Source organism: Pongo pygmaeus, chromosome 2 (genome assembly GCF_028885625.2).
Source record: "Pongo pygmaeus isolate AG05252 chromosome 2, NHGRI_mPonPyg2-v2.0_pri, whole genome shotgun sequence".
Classification (NCBI taxonomy): domain Eukaryota; kingdom Metazoa; phylum Chordata; class Mammalia; order Primates; family Hominidae; genus Pongo; species Pongo pygmaeus.
In genome coordinates, this window is record NC_085930.1 from 129600938 (window position 1) to 129617745 (window position 16808).

A 16808-nucleotide genomic window follows, 5' to 3' on the forward strand; every position below is an offset into this window, starting at 1 on the left:
TTATACTTGGTAATCTGTGAAAAACAGATCAGATAGAGTTCTTGATCTTTTCAAATTTTTTGCATGTTGTGTAGGATACAGCATCGGATCTGTACCAACTACAGGACACCTAGAAATAAGTTATTCACATTAAATTTCTTGAAAAGCATCCAAAGATCAAGTTACTCATTCTCCTTCCCCCAGGCAAGGCTGGAGAACTACACAGCCCAGGCTCTTTAAGGTCTTTCCTATTTTTAAAGAACCCTTAGTTATAATGCATGATTCTTAGTTTCCTCTACATTTTTATTTTATTCTGCAGTGAAACTGAATTACTTTACTTTTTTTTTTTTTTTTGAGACTGAGTCTCGCTCTGTCGCCCAGGCTGGAGTGCAGTGGCACTATCTCGGCTCACTGCAAGCTCAGCCTCCCAGGTTCACGCCATTCTCCTGCCTCAGCCTCCCGAATAGCTGGGACTATAGGCGCCCGCCACCACACCCAGCTAATTTTTTTGTATTTTTAGTAGAGACGGGGTTTCACCGTGTTAACCAGGATGGTCTCGATCTTCTGACCTCGTGATCCGCCCGCCTCGGCCTCCCAAAGTGCTGGGATTACAGGCATGAGCCACTGCGCCCGGCCTGAATTACTTTTCTAAGCAGAAAAAAAATATTAACTTAAAAAACTTATCTATGTGATTTGAGAACTATAGTTCATAAAGTATTTTGGAATGAGTTTTTAAAAAACAATCAAATGAGTCACAATCCATAATCATGTCTAGAGACCCTTTTTCATGCTGATTTTTTACAGGAGGCTAAAGCCTCAATTGGTTACAAAGGTGAGAGACAGTGTGCATGCAGCAATGGAGGGAAAGGCCTTCCATGTAAGAGGAACATGAGGCCAAATCTTGGCAATTCACTTCCTCCCTAAGGCTCTATTTTTCCGTCTGTTAAGTAGAGATGACGATAATTCTTATCTGTACAGAGTTGTTACAAGGCTTAGGGTAAAAAGTATTTGAAAATTGTACCCAGTAACTAACAATCTATGAAAATCAGAGACAGTATTTCTTCCTGGCCTCGTTTTCTTCTTCCTTGTTTAAAATAATCATGAACAAATGCAATACAAGATGTGTTAGGCCATTTGTCCTCAAAATACTATTGGCCTCTTAATTATATCTGAATAATTATTTGCATGAAATTAAGTCAACTTTACTGCAATTGTACCGAACTGGAACAAATAAAACTTCAGGTGGGAGAAATGTTAGAATCAGGTTTGTGGTTCCCATGGGGCGTGGATAGTACCTAGAAGGGAAGGATTGTAGGGGATTGTAAGCTTCAGGTTTTTGATCTGGGTGCCAGTGACACAATTTGTGATCCTTCATCAAGGCACTCACTTTCAATCTCTGCATGTGTCTATTTTTAAGTAAGTGACACTTTAATAAAAAGTTGAAACCAAAATAAATAAATAAATATCCTCTATGTAGTCTTTAATGGACCTATTTTAATGTTCTCACATTTCATATGCACAACATCAAAGAAGAAATAGAAATTCAATGCTTTAGAACAAGGTTTTCAACTAAGGGCTGGAATCAAACTGACCTAAGAGTTTATTAGAAAGTAACATGAAAATCTGCCCCCCAGAGATGGTGATTGAGTAGATCTGGGGTGGGGCCTAGAAATGTGTATTTTTTAAATTCAGAAGTTAGGAGCCACTGCTCTGAAGTCTAAAGCACAGGCCCTTACACATGCTACAAGTTGGAATCACCTGAGGCATTTAAAATGCATTATGGGCTGGGTCCAAACCCACAGCTTCTGATTTAATTGGTCTGGGATGTGTGACCTGAGCATCCAGGTTTTTTAAAGCTCCCAGGTGATTATAATGTGCAGCATCAAGTGTGGAACAGCTCTCTAAAACAGAGGGAAGGAGCTTGGAAGTCTGTTATAGCTACTTATCAACAGCAGGTGAGAACAGTGAGGGAACCTCACATCATTTAACTGCCTCAAGACAAATCCGCCAGCATCCCACCATTTACCTGGCCTGTGGATGCCACGTAAGGCAAATGTTTACTATATGTTTCTGTAATGAGTATGCATTTGTTTATAGGGCCTTCATAACTCGTCTGGGTCATCATCCTCTTTTTAGCCTGTAAATTTCTAAATGGCAGGGGCAAGGACAGGAGAACTGCTTTGTATAAGCAACTAAGTGCTACGATTAAATAGATGATCACAATAATGCAGAAATTCCTTTCTGCAGCTCGCCAGAGAGGCAAACTCCAGCATTTTATATTTCATCTGCCCCCAGTGACTTCACTGTAGGAAGAGGAAATGCAGAAAAACAAACGTCTTGAAGACTGAATGCCTCTTATTCACAGAGGTTAGCATTAGACTGTTGGAAGTAAGGTATGTATTCCAAGAATCAGTCTCTGTGGTGATAAGAAATGGTTGTTTTGATGGAAAAATTTATGCTTCCTATTACTCACTCATCACTTACACTTCTCATTAATTCACTGTCTCCTTTCTAACCCATGGATTCTAGCTGGCATTCAGTGCCTTCAAAAGATGTCCTCCCTCAGATATGCCTTGTGATTTCTCATACTATACGGGTAGAGTTAAATGGGGTTAGAAGTACTAGGGCCACTCATTGTTTATCAAGGAAGTGAAAGTTGCTCCTTGAAATCAGCAAAGATTCAGAACCCAAAGTTTGAATCATTTTACCTATTTGAGAAATCATCTTGCTAAAGGGCTCTTCGGCAGGAAGTCACAAAATCAGTACTCAGTTCTTGCTGAGTTCCCTGAAACTCAAACCTAAAGTGTGTGGATAGCCCTATTTAACTGACATCCCTTAAGGAGCCATGCTCCTCTGCCAGGAACGTCCTCCCCCTCCTTGGTGCTGGAGTTAACTCCTGATCACCCTCCACAGGATACCTCCTTTATGCTCTCCCGGCTCACCAGAAAGGAGGACAGGGCTTGCTCTGTTCTCCATACTCTTACAGCACTTTTGTTCACGTATTGGTCATAGGATGTGTCACAGTGTGTTATAAATATTTATCTTCTGGTCAGGCTCTTCTGTTAGACCTAGGCTTTTATTACTGGAGGGAAACTTACTCATATTCTCAGCCTCTGAACTCAGTCCTGTGCCTTGGCACATAGTAGGGGTCACACCACATAATTGCAGTAGACGGTGTTTGCAAAAGAATTGCCCATCCTAACAATGTGGCCATATTTATTAGCAGGAGCTTTGGAAAGTAAAGCTTCTAACCGAAGCTGACATTATCCTAAAATAGGAAGCCACATCAACGCTGCCTTTTGACTCAATAAATGTCAGATCTTATTCCATCCAAATAACTCTTGACTCTCCAACTGAGCTCTAATGGAAGATCAAAGAGCCTCTAAGAGCTGGTCCTTTTCTGCATTTCAAGAAGTGGGTTAATGCTTATAGTTAATTCTAAGCTCTTGACTCTAGGCTGGAATGGCAATAAAGGCATATATGACCTTTAATTCTAAGTAAAATAAAAAGACTGGAGAGTTGTTACACAGGCAAAGGTAGGTAAGAGAAAACTAAGTGGAAATTTGGGGTAGGAGGAGCAAATAATCTTTAGATCAGAAGGACCTAGATCACCTATCTGTGCTGTCCATTACTGCAGCCACTAGCCAAAGGTGGTTAAATGTAAATTAATAAAATTAAATAAAATTAAATGGTTGGTAGCCACACAGGGCTAATGGCTACCATATTGGAAAGTGCAGATGTAGAGCATTGACATTATCACAGAAAGTTCTATTGGACAGCGCTTGATAAATTCCATCCCTTTACAGATAGGGAACCTGACAGCTGGAGAAGTTCAGTGACTGACCCAAGCATTCATAGTTGGCCTAGACCTGAGACCCAAGCCTCAGGAATCCCAAGCTGGCCTCATAACACTCTGTGATATAGGGTTTTCCTAAGCCAAAGAAAATGAAGAGGGCTAGCAAGTTTCAACTGAATTCAGAAGTGCAGAGTAGCCATTAAGTAGTGTAATACAGGCAAACTTACTGAAATAAAATTTGCAAGCAAAAAAATCGTGGCACAATAATTGTCTTAAGTGGAAAACTTAACTTCTGAACAAAAACTTGTCTTTGTACTTAAGTCAAAACACTAAGCTATGTCACAGTAAAAAGTACCATTCAATCACTCAATTTAATGTCAGGTGAAGAAGTTGCATACTAATCAATAACCTCAGATGCACACATTTGTGCCTATTTAAATGCCTGCCCTAGTAATTGTATACTGTATTATTGTATAGTAAAATAGTCCCCAAAGAAAAATGTACCTTCTTTCATCTTCTAAGTATACATGCATGTGGTTAGGGCTATCACTTACCATCTTTAGATATTAATTACTTGGCTTTTCCAAATGTTGTGAAATGTTTTTTCATATTTCTATCTTGAGCTAGTTTCAATAATACAATGCTGTGCCCATGTTTGACCTCCTATAAAGAATATCAGCCCCCCTTATATATTTAAATCGGGTTTCCAGGTGGTGAGTTTTCAGACCTAGGACAGCATTTAAAATATAATTATGTGAGGAATTTGAGTTGATGTCATAGTTACAGGGACATTTTTGGACATAGTATTTCAGAAAGCTAACATGGATATTATTGAATTCACAGGTGATTTCTTACATTTCAGTGAAGACATCTCTATCCTGTTTGTTTTAGCACCTTGGATGATTGTGCTGAGAGCCAGTGTATTATTAGAAAGCAGCATGCTGCTAGCATTAAGGGAAAGTTTCCTTGCTATTCCCTAGAGTCAAATAAATAAGATTTGTGTCATTTGACTTGAAATACAGAATTCCAGACCCAAAATGACTTAATGGAGTTCCTTCACAAAGCAGGAATTCCAGAGGTAGTTGGTTTAATTTAGTTAATTGGGTGGCATGACAGATCATCAAGGTGCCCTCCATCTTGTTGCCCTACCATTGTCTCCGTGTTGCCTTTTGTTCCCAGGCTGTCCCCTCAGGGTCACCTCTCTAGGCAGCATATGTTCACACAGCCACATCCAAAGACCAAAAGAGAAGCAGTGTCTCATCACATGTGTCTTCATTACAGGAAGGAAAATATCTCTTCCAGAAACCGTCCTCATACTACCACTAGCAAACTGCCTCTTACATCTAATTGCCCAGAATTGGGTCATGTGCTCATACCTTAGCATTAAGGGAGGTTGGGTGAGTCAGTTACTCAATAATGTGTAACAAATCACTCTAAAACTTAGTGGCTTTAAACAACTATTTTTTACCTCTCATGATTCTTCAGTCTGGGCTGGGCTCAGCAATGTGGTATTTCTGCTTCACGTGGCATCTGCTGGAGCTACAACATCCAAGATGACCTGGGGGTTGGCCAGGCATCTAACTTTCTTCACATGGTCTCTCCGTGTAGCTAGCTTGGGCTTCCTCACAGCTTGGCTGCCTCAGGATGGTCTGACTGCTTACATGGTAGCTGGTTTCCAAAAGAGTATAAAAGCGGAACTACAAAACCTCTTAAAACATAGTCTCAAGCCACACAGTGTCACTTATGCACTCTGTTGATCAAAGCAAGCTGCAGGGTCAGCTCAATTCAGAAGGAGTCCACTTCTCTTGATGAAAGGAATGGCAAAGTCACATTGCCAGAGACATGCAGGGTGGCAGTGATTATTGCAGCCATTTGTGGAAACAATCTACCACACTGGAAATCCAAGTACCAGGCATTTTCAGACTCTGGAGGAAAAGAAGATGGATGGTAAGAAAGAGTCTGAGTAGGGTGGGTAATTAACAGTGAGTCTAAACTAAACTTGATGCTGCAGCCGCCACAATGGCATCTGCTTTGCTGCACTGATCACAACCTGGACACAGCCTATTTTAGTTAAGCCTCCCTACCCTAGATGGCCTTTGGGAATGTAATCAGGCCATGCTCAGGAAATTATACCCTATACCCAAATTCCATTTGAGTGAACTGAATTCATTTGGCCTCATTTTATTGAAAGTTTTAGTTGGTAAAAGAATAGATTACTATACCTTTGTAACAGAATAAAAATGTTCATGGGACAGATAAACACTAAATTCAGCATTATGGCAAAATGATACAATTTGATTAATTGAGGTAGCATGTCCTTGGATTTTGCAATATTGTCCTCTTTTCTTTTTTGCATGTTTGACATAGTATATAATTTTAAATAAAATGACAGATTACCATAATGAGCTAGAGTTTTCTTAGTAAGAAGGGGAAAGGCATTTCTAGTTGACTTTCATTCCTTTCTCCAGATTTTCATTTCTTTCTCTTTCTAGGGGCAAAGCCTAGGAAGGGAGAACTCTGCAGTATGATTGAATGATACTGGGATGGGTGACTTCACATTCTAGGGAAAACTCAATAGCTTAATGATCAACACGTCTCAACATTCTCAAATCCATTCAGGTATCAGAGTTTGTAGAAGTCATGATACCCTTTCAGACCACCCCAAAATGATGATGCCAGGAACTTTTAAAAGTAACATGGCTAATTTTGGGTAAAACCAGCTTATATTTTATACTTGATTCTGGGACAGACCAGTGAGTGGTAGCAGGTGCAAAAAATTATGAGCAACAAACAAACAAAAACTTTGCAGCTGAGAAATTCTATCAAATGCTATTTTTAGAAAATTGATAAAATTGACTAAATTTTAAATAAATTAAACTTTTTTAACTTTAGCCAAACTTCTGTTTTTTTTTTTTCATTGAAATGCCTCAGTGTAGTTTATGGGACCCCAATGTTTTATATAGTCCAAGATTCCCTTGCCATAGATCAGTGAGAGGGCCCAGGAGCCGAGGGATCTGGTTCAAACATGCAGCTAAAATCCCTTGGTTATAGCATTCTGTTATTGTTATTGATTTTCTTAACTCTAACATTTAATTATCCTGTTAGAACTGTAGTTGAAATGAGACCACTGACTTCTTTACTCGACAAGATTTATTGAGAGTCCACTATTTGCCAGGCACAGTGCTGAGAACCAGGGAGTCATTAATGAGGACAAGATGGTTCCGGACCCCCAGCAGGAAGCTTAACATCCAGCCAGGAAGAAGGGCTTGAAACAAGGTGATGCACACAGTGGAGAGCACAGGGAGCTTAGAGGAGGGCACCAGCACAACACACTTTGGGGTCAGCACCTACATCTCAGTTCAGAGCCTCGCCACCACCTAAAAATACAAATATTAGAATTGGATGTGTCCCTGATGCTTCTAGGGACTGAAAGACTTAATTTTTACAGCTACTATGGCCCTGGAGCACTTAAAAAAGCATTTTAGTAAAAGCAATCCATGTTTATGGTAAAAATAGTAATAACATTGAGCAGTTCAGAAGGATATAAAATGAAATGTAGAAGGCCCCCTCCTTATCTTCCAGCCCTACTCCCTATAGGTTACCACTAGTTGCATTTTTTCATTTTCTTGTACACCTTACCAGAAATATTGTAGACATAGCACAAATATGTGCACACACGTTGAATTTAACACAGATTAAATTTTTTCCTTAAATAATAAAATTTGGCACCTTTTCATACCTCTCTATATAACTTTCACTTTATGTTACTCTTTTTTCTCAACAGCCACATATTAGTCCATTGAATGATTGGATGTACCAAAATTTATTTACTGAGTCTTCTGTTAATGGACATTTAAGTTATTTCCAGAATGTTGCAATTTCATAAAACCTACAATGAACATATATATATATATACACATATACATATACATATACATATACATATATATTTACATAAATGACTATGTCCGCAGGATAAATTCCAAGATGTAGAATCACAGTGTCAAAAGGCATGTACATTTGGAATTTTTTCAGATATTGCCAAAATGTTGAACTAATTTGCAGTCTTGTTGACAATGTGCAAAAGAGCCCCAGTTTTATTTTGCAAGAAATGTACAGTCAGCCCTCCATATCCATGGATTCTGCATCCGTGGATTCAACCAACTATGGATTGAAAATATTTGGGAAAATAAATGCATCCATACTAAACATGCATAAGCCTTTTTTCTTATTGTTATTTGCTAAACAATACAGTATAACAACTCTTTACATAGCATTTACATTGCATTATGTATCATAAGTAATCTAGAGATTATTTAAAGCATATAGGAGAATGTCTGTAGGTTTTATGCAAATATTATACCCTTTTGTATAAGGGACTTGAGCATCTCTGGTGTCCAAAGGAGGTCCTAGAACCAATCCTCCACAGATGCCAAGGGACATTGGACAATAACTCATATGCGCACAGAAACACTGATGAAGCTTTGAAAGCAAAGAGGAGTTTGCACTTTATATTTAAATATGTCTAGGCAGAGCCCTGAGTCATTTGCTAATAAAAGGAAGTGGCAGAACTCAATATTCAAAAGGCCTCCCATTTTCTGTGTCTTTCTTCTAAAGTCTTTAAACTGCTGCATCATAGGAATTTAGTTTACTAAATCCAAATTACAAAGTTCAAGTAGAACCTGGCTTCTAATCTCCTATTGTGAGAGGAAGGCTGTGACAGGAACCTATTTTGTGGATCTCTCTTTTGGGTAACGCTCTCAAGTGGTAAGGTGTGGAAAGGTATATTAAGGAAAATGGGAGGGGTGTTGGAGGGGATCAATTAGTGTTTTTTGCTTAATTAAGCACAGTCCTCTGTAGTCCCAAAGCCTGGGCTCTGTTGATCTGCCTGAACCACTCCTCTTTGGTATGGAAATTCATGAGAACAGGACATCTTACTTGAGTAACAGATGCCACCTCCCTACAGTCAAGTTAGTCAAGAAAATTCCAAGAATTATTTTAAGGTATTTTATTTCATGCCTGGCAGAGCATAGAAAAATATTAGCTTCTAGGGCTAGACGACTGCTTTGGGGTCTCCAAGAAAAAGGTTTCAAGGTTAGTCATTACTATGCAATTCTGCTGCTGTGACTGATTTTAATGCCATCCCAGGATCAACAATTGCTAGAAAAATCAGGCCATCTTGTCGGAAAAATACATTTCTTCCCCTAATATCTAATTAATTAAGGTATTTTAACCACTTGATTGTGCATCCTGTCTCTTGGAGGAGAAACTGAATTGAGTTCAGAAAATCAAAACTTTAATGACCAAAGTCCTTTGAATATAACTAGGGAGGAACTTCGATTCACAATCATTTTGTTTCAAAATGCTGAGTACAGTTTTTGAAGTTTACAGTGAACGTGCCCAGGATATGATGCTGACTTGAGAGAGCATTTTGTTTACAAGATGTCTCCCGTGTTAATTCAGACATTTCAGATAGGCCCAAAGAGGGTCTCGGCCTGGTGCCTCTCAGTTGTTTGCAGAACATAGCAGGCAGACACTCCAAATGTATGGCCCAAGAGAGACACAGGCCTTGCATTTAGTCAAAGTAACTCAGTAAACTTCCTGAAAGATTTATCCCCCCAACCCCACCCCTTCATATCTCAAAAGAAATGTAACTAAGCACCAAATATTTTTCTTTCTGCTAGTGTTTTGAGGTTTTTCTTGGCTCATTTTTTGCAGCTCAGACACTATGGAAAATTTTATTGCCTTGCAGACATGTCTCTGGGTGGCTGAGGAAACAGGGAAAGCACAACCTAATTCATTTCTTTTCTATAGGAAATAATGTCCAGAAGAGTAAATGTTGTCTGCCACAGTTAAAAATCAGAAGAGAGGAGCTAGGCATTGACTTTAAAAGTAAGGAGGTTTTTAGTGAAAGACACTGGAGGCCTTTGCTGGGGATGGGGGAATCTATAAGTAAAGGTGAAGAGATTTGAGGTTTGTCACCATGCTAGGGACATCCCAATACTCTCAGGTATAGATATAGATATAATGAATTTTTAGTCATGTCAGTAAGTAGGGAGATTGACTTCAGTCTCAGGGTATTTAAAAATATGTTAGAGAGATTTCATGAAAGAAAAAATGTGACAGCCTTTTAGATATTTTAGCCTAGGCTGCAATTAATATCCAATAACCAAGAAACAGACTCCTCAAAATAATTAGGTTTTCTTTGAGTAGCTGCTATAATAAAAAGCCAAGTGTTATTTTAATTTTCATGTCATTTCTGAAAGGCAACTTGTATTTTAGTTCTTGGTCCCTCCCTCCTCAACTCCAAAAAAAGAAAAGACTGATAGAGGGATGGATAGGTAGATGGGTAAGTGGATAAGTAGACACTGATGCACTTGCTGTTTACCTGAAGAAAAAAAAATGGAATGCAATCTCTTTGAAGGGAAAACTATACAAAGTTGCCATTTTTGTAGGTTAAAATGACTGAATGTTGGCAATTTTTTATGTTTTAACCTAAAAGAATATGCATCCAAGCACACTTGAACTTGTGTTTGTCTTTACTAAACATTTAGAAATTTGTGATGCAGTTTATGAAACATCTTTCTCATAGTGAAGTTGTCTACCTAAAGATCTTGTTGGTGCTTTAAATCCTATGTGTTTCATTTCTTTAAAAATTCCTTAGTATTCATGCAGCTAATAGGCAACAGTAATAAAGCCCTTGTCTGTCCACTTGCCAGCCTTCCCATTTGGCCAGCAAGCTCTGGCTTGAAACCCCACACTGGGCTCTTGTCCATTTTTCATGAGGCTCCTCATCCCCTCCCTCTTCTTAGCCAGCACTCTGGACAACAGTCAGAAATCAGAAGGGCTTTATTTCCTTAAGCAAGTCACTTCTTTCAGTGTTTCTGGCATTGCTTTGGTGCAGTGGCTTTCCAATTGATGACCACAGCCCACAGTAAGAAATACATTTTACATAACGACCAGGCATACAAATGGTGTGTGTTTGTAAATCAAACAAAAGTTTCACAAAACAATCCTAACTCTTAACAAATGCAGTGAACTGACGCTTTCCAGTCTACTTTATTTCATTTTTTAAAAGGCACTGCTTGCTACCCACTAAATTGATTTCACAACCCACTTATGTGTTGGGACCCATAGTTTGAAAAACACTGCTTTAGTGTACTTGATTCAACCCGGGAATTTTAAGTCTTGGCAGTCAATCACAGGCTTGCTTATATCGGCAGAAAAAGGCAGGACTATTCATTGCTGGGAACACGGTAAAAACATCCTTTGGCAGCCTTCAGAAATTTTTTTTAATAGCAGTGGAAATAAACAGGTATTAAAACTATTAATGGAGGACAGCCTCAGCCAAAAAATAACAAGGGGTTAAAAAAAAGAGCAGTCACATACTCACAGAAAGTAGACAGAATCCTGCAGAACCTAGTTCTAGAACTTTGTGTCCAAGCACGACTCTCAGCTGAGAACAACAGGTTAGCCTGTTTTCTAGGTAGTATGGAATATGTAAATAGTTCAGATATAGACAGTGGAAAACTCACAATGTTGGTTTAGAAAGCCTGGCTCTGCAGCTGCCAATCATACTTCATTTCTTGTTAAAGCCAGGAACTGAGACTTCTCTGGGCTTCCAGCCACTGGCTGTCTTCATCCACATCTTGGCCTTCACCCAGCCTTCCTTTTACTACCTTGGGTCACAATTTGTCCTGCTCTGGCCACTTGGTAGAAAACTTGCCTTCTGGATTTGGGACAGAATAAAAGATGCTCTTAAAACCTAGAGGAAGTCACGTATCAGGTGCTACTGGTATCATGATGTGTTAATGTACCAAATCAGAATCCTATTCAGTGCAACTTTGGAACCACAGCTTTTGTGAAGCTATAATGTGGAGAAAATCCAAGACAAGTGCACAGTAAATTCTGTGCTTGGCAGTGTTCAGTATTTATATGAGTAAATGTTGTTCCTTTCTCTTCTTGGCCTTTGGCTACTGGTGTTTCCTTTTAAAGTTCACGCCAAAGTAGGATGGGAATTTATCATTTGACAATAGAAAGTGAACTGGATCTAATCAGTCCAGGAGCCTACATTTGAATTGTTTTCCTACAGTGCAACATCAGGTTCTGCCTTCAAACTTTCCTGCTCCCCACATCACCCCAAAAACATTTTAAAGGCCATCAAAAGAATGCTCTGATAATAAAGATTCTCAAACATTCTCTAGAATTGCAGAAAGCTGGGACAACTCTCCTGTTGAAAGTTAGTTTTCTTCTCTCCCTTTCAAGTTGACCAGGAAGAGCTGGAAGAGCATTTTTCAGGATATCAGAATCCCAGAACAACTCTCATCTCACTTACAAACTAAAGAACAGTGGCCTCATACAAGTTATGCTTCACTAGAACTGATTTTCTTCTTCTCTAGGCTGGGAAAGCCACTCTTGGCCTACATTGCTCATAAAATGAATGAAAGTTTAAATAAAATAATGCACATAAAAATACTGTGACAAACATACAGTCCAACTGCAGCTTCTTTTTCTGTTTTTGATCAATCCAGACCTAAATTGAAGTCTTTTAAGTCCTTGTAGCCCTAGGAATCTGATTTTTAAGGTAAATGTGCAGGTCTTAGATCTGCTTAAAGGAGAGTGGGTAAAGCTGAAGGCACTGGGTAGGGGATGAACAGAGTTATTCGGTGGCAAAGGAAAGAATATGAAAAGGAAACGTGTAAGATACCTATGTAGAACCCACTGCATTGGGTCTGCAAGTTGTGGTAGATATTCTGAAACTCTCCAAAAGCCTGGATTTCCACGAGCTTTGGGGCCTTCAAAAGGTTGCTTGAGTACTTATCTGTGAATGTTAAATTTTATTCCTTGGAATTTACCCAACTTCAACTTCTGTCTAACTTGATCTTCAACTTCTTACGTTACATGAGCACATCTAACTTAAAAGAAGGGTCATTTTAAGCCCCACTCCCGTGTTCCTCTTGGAACCCCATCCCACCCAGGCTAACAGTGAGAAAATGTAGCACATGCCGTTCTCATTGCCTCATGCTTGCTCCTCAGAGAAATAAAGGTAAAGAAAGGTATAAAAAAATGGTGTTTTCATAGAAGGAGATGTTGCAATGAGAAAACTTTGACATAAAATTTCTATTTTATCTAGTCATACTATGGTTATTGGGCTTTGAAACTGAGTTTCAACATGAATAAACAAAGCTGCTAGTGAAATGTGTCGAGCTTGAATTGAGTGTCCTCAGCCTAAGAGTGGATCAACATTCTTCAGCTATATCTACAAGCCATCTAGCTGTTGGTCCAAATGCAGATTTTTGAGATGTTTGGAGAAGAACCTAACAGTTGAGGCTGAAATCTTAAACCATATGCATTAAGTCTCTTGTGTACAAAATTCCTCCCTTGCCACTTAGCCAATGATGGTGACAGGGTTGAGCAGTGAAGAAATGGAGCATGTCTGGGATTTCTTTCTTTCTTCACAACTGTAAATATCTTCTTGAACCAAGCTAAAAAGAGTAAAAAAAATATAATGCTTTCCTTAGAAAGTTATTGTTTTATGAAAGCATGTTGGTATTGTTGAAGCTGTTTTGCCAATAAAGGCTTATAAATGGGAAGAGGTATGTCATAGTTCAGGCTGCTGTAACAAAATATCATAGATTACGTTGCTTATACACCAAACATTTGTTTCTCACAGTTCTTGAGGCTTGGGTGTCCAAGGTGAAGATATCAGCAGATTCACTGTCTGGTAAGGGCCCACTTCCTGGTTTGCAGATGGTTGTCTTCTCTTTATGCCTTCACGTGGTCTTTCCTTGGTGCATGTGTATGAAGAGCAAAATCTCTCCATCTTCATCTTCACATAAGGGCACTAATCCCATCATAAAGGTCCCACCCTCAGACCTAATCTAACCCAACTACCGCCCAGAGGCCCAACCTCCAAATACCATCACATTGGGGGTTAGTGCTTCAACATGTGGATTTGGGCAGAGGAAGACACAAATATTTAGCCTATAACAAGGCATAACCCTCCAAGTGAACATTATAAAGTACTAAAAAGACTCTAACCTTAATAATCAATGTAATGCAAAATCACTTTTACTCTAGGTTAAGAATAGGTAATAATTTAGCAATTGTTTATATGATAGCAGAAGCACTGTTTTCTTGGGCATTTTAGTTAAATTTGAGACATAGGACGTTACCAGGTAGTTAGGTTTAAATGGTCAGTCTTCCTGGAAGAAAATAAGATTAATATGGCATCAGAAATTGGTTATATAGCTTATGAGGGAAAGATAATAAATAATTATCTTTGAGCTAAGGCAGCCAAGTGTTTGTAACCATTTTTGTGCGCTGGACCCTGTTAACTATCTGGTGAAGTCTATGGACCCCTTCGCAGAATAATTCTTTTAAATGTGTAAGATAAAATACATAACAAAGGAAACTAATTCTACTGAAGCAGAGCTTTATCCCTAGACCTTTGGGGACCATGGTCCATGGATCACAGATTAAGAACTCCTCGTACTTGAAGCCTACCAGGAGATAAGTAAGGGAGAGTAATAAGGTTTAAAAAGGAATTTTTCAGTATTATAATTACTGTCTTACAAGGCAATGTGAGGATGAAATACAAAGTTTTGAAGTGATCTAAAAGTAGCACAAGAACTCATTGCATTTGGCCGGGCGCAGTGGCTCACTCACGCCTGTAATCCCAGCACTTTGGGAGGCCGAGGCAGGTGGATCACAAAGTCAGGAGGTCAAGACCATCCTGGCTAACACAGTGAAACCCCGTCTCTACTAAAAAAAATACAAAAAAATTAGCTGGGCGTGGTGGCGGGTGCCTGTAGTCCCAGCTACTCGGGAGGCTGAGGCAGGAGAATGGTGTGAACCTGGGAGGCAGAGCTTGCAGTGAGCTGAGATTGCACCACTGCACCTCCAGCCTGGGCGACAGAACGAGACTCCATCTCAAAAAAAAAAAAAAAGAAAGAAAAAAAAGGAAAACGAACTCATTGCAATGCTTGAGGAGAGAGCGCCCGAGAATGACTGCAAAAACCATAGCTTCTTTCACTGATTCACTTCTCTCTCATGAACTTTCCAGGTGTTTTTCAGTATTAGATGTTTTTATTTTTCTCTTGGGCAAGCAAACATGTTCACGTTTTCTATTGTAAATAGTTCCAGTTCTCCATTTTTGGAATCAAGGTACCAATCAAATTATGTTCTTTGAAAGTTGAAAATTAAAATGTAAGCCAGGCAGAGAGGTTCATACCTGTAATTCCAGCACTTTGGGAGGCCAAAACAAGAGGATTACTTGAAGCCAGGAGTTCAAGACCAGCCTAGGCAATGTAGTGAGGCCCCATCTCTATGAAACATTTAAAAACTAACTGGACATGGTAGTATGCACCGGTAGTCCTAACTACTTAGGAGGCTGAGGGGGAAGGATCACTTGAGCCCAGGAGTTCGAGGCTGCAGTGAGCTAACATAGTGCCACTGCACTCCAGCCTGGACCCAGAGTGAGACCCTGTATCTAAAAATAAATAATAAACAAATAAATGTAATATAAATATAAGGAATGAATGGTGCATATTCATCAGTGAGCAGTTCTGAGCAGCTGCCACATTGGGTACTGTGCTGCTTACTGGAATTATAGGCATTTTGAGACAAAGTTCTTGCCCACAAGAAGTTAAAATTCTGGAAACAGTTAGAAGTAGAAAGATAATTTCAATACCATGTGATGAGTAATTTTTTTTATCTTGTTGTCTCAAATGTTGCAATTTAAATAGAGGGTTGTGATATGTCTTTATTTTCTATAATCCTAGGTTCTTTGTAAGTGAAAAATCTGTCATCATTTTGTATAAATGATAATATTACGCTTTCTATTCAGAATCAAAAATAGGTTTTTCCTGGAGATGCTGAACAGAGCTATAGAGGTCAAATATTCTATACCCCTGCTTTTGGGCCAGGCATTTGCAGACCACACAAATAGAACAAAATCTGCCTGATTTTTAATATGTTACATAACTTCTCAGCAAGTCTTACCAATTTTAACACTGTTCAAATTATTTCTCATTTCTTTTCCAGTTTCTTTATAGCATACTTTATGCCTGCTTCTGCCAGTCCTGAAAATGGAAATTAGCCAGACATCATTATGGCTTTTATATACTTCATATATTTTATCAAATAAATCATAATTAGTGAGAGAGTGAACAAATGTACTTGTGAGGCATTACAAATCTTTCTGTTGTGTAATCTGTAGTTCAGTTCCCTTTAATTTTTCTGCATATCTTCTGTGTTCTAACATCATTATGGATTTCTTTAACCCACCTTGAATCCCCAAGCCCTTCATCAGATTAGAAGAATAGAACTAGACTTCTGCCTATTTGGAGGAAAAACCAAGCATAATGAAACTGTGTCCATGCATGGGGCAAATATCATACCATAATTATTGCAGGTGAATGCAGTATTAATGATGTCACCCCTTAATTGAGAGCATCAATTATTTGGTAAATGTCAAAGGGCTGATTTATTGTAAGAAGCTTGAATCTTAGAGACTGCCAGTAATTCTTTATACCTCATACTTATATGTAACATGACTTTTGGCCAGGAAAGCTATTGAGGGAAGGCATCCAGAAGGCAGCAGCTGAAATTTGGGGTAACTTTATAACTAGCTTAATTCTACATATTTCTAGAACTCACTGAATAACCTTTGTTGGTAAATGACATAAATATAACTTTGGTAACTTTTCACCCAAAATCTTGTATAGATGAAAAAACTCACATAAATCATAGATTTTAGATTTGAGAGGGAATATATAGTTATATAGACCAGTCATTCTCAGAATGGGATCCCAACCAGCAGCATCAGCATCACCGGGGAACTTGTTAGAGATGCAAATTCTTGGGTTTGCTCCAGACTCACTGAATCAAAAATTCTGGGGGTGGGACTCAGAAACGTGGGTTTCTGCAAGCTCTCCAAGTGATTCTGATGTACACTATATTTTGAATATTACTGATTTAGATTGGCATTATTGACATTTTGAACCAGATGATTCTCTGCTGTGAAAGAGCG

At 38.9% G+C, this 16808-nt stretch overlaps 1 protein-coding gene across 12 annotated transcripts in view; it reads left to right on the plus strand.

Moving 5' to 3' along the window:
* The window catches only part of THRB (thyroid hormone receptor beta), a 371664-nt gene that overhangs the window by 195878 nt on the left and 158978 nt on the right, over nucleotides 1-16808 (plus strand). For 4 of the 12 annotated variants that reach the window (XM_063662111.1, XM_054483650.2, XM_054483654.2 and 1 more), the window contains exon 3: nucleotides 2227-2372. The exons of 6 other annotated variants lie outside the window; for them this stretch is intronic. The gene's annotated coding sequence lies outside the window, so the exon portion shown is untranslated. Of the gene's footprint in view, nucleotides 1-2226; nucleotides 2373-13448; nucleotides 13500-16808 lie in introns of all 12 variants that reach the window. 2 more of the 12 variants (XM_063662110.1, XM_063662109.1) reach the window with 2 other exon arrangements.